Below are 4,298 nucleotides of genomic sequence, written 5' to 3' on the forward strand. Positions count from 1 at the left end.
GCCTGGAGAATCCCAGGGACAGGGGAGCCTGGTGGGCTGCCGTCTATGGGGTCACACAGAGTCGGACACGACTGAAGTGACTTAGCAGTAGCAGTGCACTAAATTGGGGCTTCCCTGGTGGCTCAGATGGTAAAGCGTCTGCCTGCAGTGCAGGAGACCCGGGTTTGATCCCTGGGTTGGGAAGATCCCCTGGAGAAGGAAATGGCAATCCACTCCAGCACTCTTGCCTGGAAAATCCCATGGACAGAGAAGCCTGATAAACTACAGCCCAGGGGGTCGCAAAGAGTTGGACACGACTGAGCGACTTCACCTTCTTTCACTTCCAGTGCACTAAATTACATTCCACTTTTTATCCCCTGTGGTATATAGTCCTGAACAAGGTTTGCCATGAGCTCTCTAAGCTACGTTTCCTGCTGTGACCAGGTTGGTGAGGCAGGCTGACTGCATCAGTCCTTAAGGCTCTGAAAACCCAGTCATAACTCTTTCTGTAGGTCACTTAAGCATGTGAAAAAGTAAAAGGGTTAGTTGCTCATTTGTGTCTGACTCTTTGTGACTCCAAGAACTACAGCGTGACCGGCTCCTCTGTCCATGGAATTCTCCAGGTAAGAATATTGGAATGGGTAGCCATTCCCTTCTTCAGGGGATCTTCCCAACCCAGGGATCGAATCTGGGTCTCCTGCGTTGCAGGCAGATTCTTTACCATCTGAGCCACCAGAAACGTGGGTCCTAAGATTTAGGTCTGGAGTGAAAGATAAAAGACCTCACGAAGAACTCAAGTCAAAGCCACATGATCTACTTGGTGCTTGTCTGGTTACTAAAGCAGTTTCTTTTTCCCAATCATGGAGCCTCTTTATTTTCTGGTAGCATCTAAGGCCCAGAGCAGAAGAGTGACCTGCCGTATCAAACATTGATTCTGTGGGAGAGCTGGGGCTAGAACTCAGACGGGGCTGCGACTCAGATATCTTGACTCACTACTACTCAATTTCCTTCCAAAGTATCCACTGGAAAATATAATACCGTACTCTAGATTAATTCAAGGCTATTGTTATCTGATTTCCCATGAATGGCTTTCCAAGAAGGCCAAAGAAAGGCCATGTATGTTAATACCAGTAGTTTACTTAACTATCACAAGAGCCTCAATTAGTACCCTGAATTTACTCAAGCTTGCACAAATAGCAGCTAAGTCAAGGCCAGAATAGGCCACACAAGAGGACCATATGCTAGACTGTATGACCAGAGTTCAACAACACCCTCACAGAACCCATCGAAGTATTAATGGGAACCATCCTCCCAGTATAAAAAGGTTAAAGTTCAACAGCAAGACTCAATTACTACTTGTAAAAAGGGACAACTATATATAAGGGATACCTTATTTTCTATCATCCTGCCACAAAAAATTGAGACAATCTATGTAATTATAATGGAGCTGGACATTTTTATTACTTATTAGGATAAGACTAAAGCAAGCTGAAAAGACTATACTCTATTACCAAGGCACCTATGCAGCCACTAGTTATTGCCACTAGTTATTTCCCTTGCTTAGAATACTATTCATTCTGCTCTTCACTTTAATAGTGTTTAATCATTCATGTCTCAGCTGAAATAGTAGATCTTCTGAGAGGCCTTTCCTCACCATACAACTTACAGGAGTCGCCAAGTTACTTCTTATCATGTCATTCTATTTCAGTTTTCTGCAAAGCACTATTATCATCTGATGCCTCTTCTTGTTTGATTCATAGTTTGGTGCCTGTCCTTGTACCCTACCCCCACACCTACACATATTATATTGTAAACTCCATGAAAGCAGGTACCTTGCCATCTGATTTCTCATTGTATCTCTAACACCTAGAACAAGGAACTAACACACTGTAAGATCTGGTAAATGAATGAATAATTGACATCCTATAAGAATAAAATGAGATGGACTCTCCATATAACTGAAAAACAAAATTAGCAAAACAGCCAATGGAGAGACTATATGTGTATGGATGAAAACTAAATCCCTCAATTTGTCATGAAACTTTTCATATTCATTAACAACAAATGTTTATTAAGGGCTTCTATATAGACGGCCATAGATGAGCTGAGGGAGATGCTCAGAAAGAATGCTCTTGTTTTCACAGCTTGGGATCTGGCTGGAGAGAAAGGACAGCCATTTATGAAATAATACTGGGGAAACTAAGATTCACAGAAGAAAGGTGCTGCCGGAGGCCACAAAACCACTGGGACAGACATAGGATAAACAGTGTCTGACTATAAAGCCAGAGCTCCTTCCATTATCCCATACTTCAGTGGGGAAAAAAAAAAATTCAAAAGGAACACTGGAAAAAAATGCTAAACTCAGACCAAGGCAAGACTGCCTAGTTTATTACACTTATGGAACACTTGTAAGATCTTCAGCTCCCCAAATATCTTATATCTGTACTGCATGATGCTTGATATTCCACACTAGAACTTTACTCGTTAGCTTTGGTCTCTCTTAGGAGGCAAACATTCTCAGGGATATATTACTTCACAATATTCATTCCATTACTATTTCTAAGTACTTACAATGTTTCAGGCACTCTTTCAGCTGCTGAGGATATAAAAGTAAACAAAAAAGGTCCATAATTTCTTGTAGCTTTATATTATGATAAGGAATACAGACAAGTAAGAATATATTACTAATATAATGCATTTTGTAATAATGTAAGAAAAGGGAAAGACTGTAGCAGAGGGACTCTTTTAGCCAGGGGAGTTAAGAAAAATCTATCTGAGAATGTAACATTTGAGTAGAGGACTGAATAAAGTAAAGGAGTGAGTCAAGTGGATGACTGATGGAAGAATATTCCAGGGAGGGGAACAGCATAGTGCAAGTGTCCTGAAGTTGATGAAGCACCCTTAGAATGTTTAAAGAAGAACAGGGAGGCCAGTGTGGCTGCCATGATACAAGCCAGAGATGAGAATGATAAAAGATGAAGTTAAAAAAGTCAGGGACAAGATTATATAAGTCCTTAATATACTTTGGTAAGAAACCTGAATTTTTGTCTAAGAGTAACGGAAAGCTAACGGAGGGATGTGAGCAGGGGAAAGACACAATCAAGCTATGGTTTTGATTCATGTGTATCTTAGACCATTTAAATACAGGGAGAGCTGCCATTTGCAGGTAGTGGAATAAGGACAGGGGAAAGAAGAGGTCATTAAATGGTAAGACTGAGAAAGCAAAGGAAAATTTACCTACTCATTTTTATTATCTATGATTATAAGTAAGAAATACACACAATTTTTTCTTACATTATTTTTTCCAGTTTTGATAACAAGATTACACAAACATTATAAAATAAGATAGGTAGCAGTCCCACTGGGAAGTTTGTGGTAAGATTTCTTTATGGAAATCCTCTGGGCTAGGGGAAGAATATAGCATGCAAAATCTTATACTATAAGTTCAATTTCTGTAATAGTTATATTACTTTTTCAGGTTATCTAAGTCTTATATTCATTTTAGTACCTGATAGTTTATAGAAAATTCTCTGTTTCAACCGAACTTCAGATTTTACTGCCACAAAGATAAGTTTATTTTATTACTATTCATGTATACTTTCACTTTAGAACAATTTATTAATTTCTTATGTTTAGCATTAACTTTAATAATTATTATACCAATCAAAACCTTTCCTCTGAATCTGTAGTTAAGTCCTCTTTTTCAACCTAATATTGTTGTGCTTTTTCTCATCCTTTCTTGGCTAGATTTCTCAAGCAGTTATTATTTGTTGATTACTTATATCATTAATTGTATGCGTGCTCACTCATATTTGACTCTCTGTGATCCCATGGACCATAGCTCGCCAGGTTCCTCTGTCCATGGAATTTTCCAGGCAAGAATACTGGAGTGTGTTGCCAATTTCTACTCCACTACCATTAATTACTGCTTTTAAATGTTTCTTTCCATCTATTTTCTTCAGACTTACTTTACTGCTATTTCTGTAACTTCTTAAGTAGAACATAAAATGCACTTATTTTCTCTCTCTATTGTCTTCTAATTAGTGGACTTAATATTACAAATTTCCCTCTAAGTATCACTTTTGCTGTATTCAAAGTTTCAATATATAGCACTCTTATTTGTTCAGTTCAGTTCAGTTGCTCAGTCGTGTCCGACTCTTTGCAACCCCATGAACTGCAGCACGCCAGGCCTCCCTGTCCATCACTAACTCCTGGAATTCACCCAAACTCATGTTCATTGAGTCAGTGATGCCATCCAACCATCTTATCCTCTGTCATCCCCTTCTCCCTCCCGCCCTCAATCTTTCCCAGAATCAGGG

General features: G+C 39.3%; 1 protein-coding gene across 2 annotated transcripts in view; it reads right to left on the reverse strand.

The window, feature by feature from the left end:
• Positions 1 to 4,298, reverse strand: part of FAF1 (Fas (TNFRSF6) associated factor 1) — a 489,357-nt gene that overhangs the window by 289,128 nt on the left and 195,931 nt on the right. The window lies entirely within an intron of this gene.

This window comes from Bison bison, unplaced genomic scaffold (genome assembly GCF_000754665.1).
Source record: "Bison bison bison isolate TAMUID 2011002044 unplaced genomic scaffold, Bison_UMD1.0 scf7180017864033, whole genome shotgun sequence".
NCBI classification, from domain to species: Eukaryota; Metazoa; Chordata; class Mammalia; order Artiodactyla; family Bovidae; genus Bison; species Bison bison.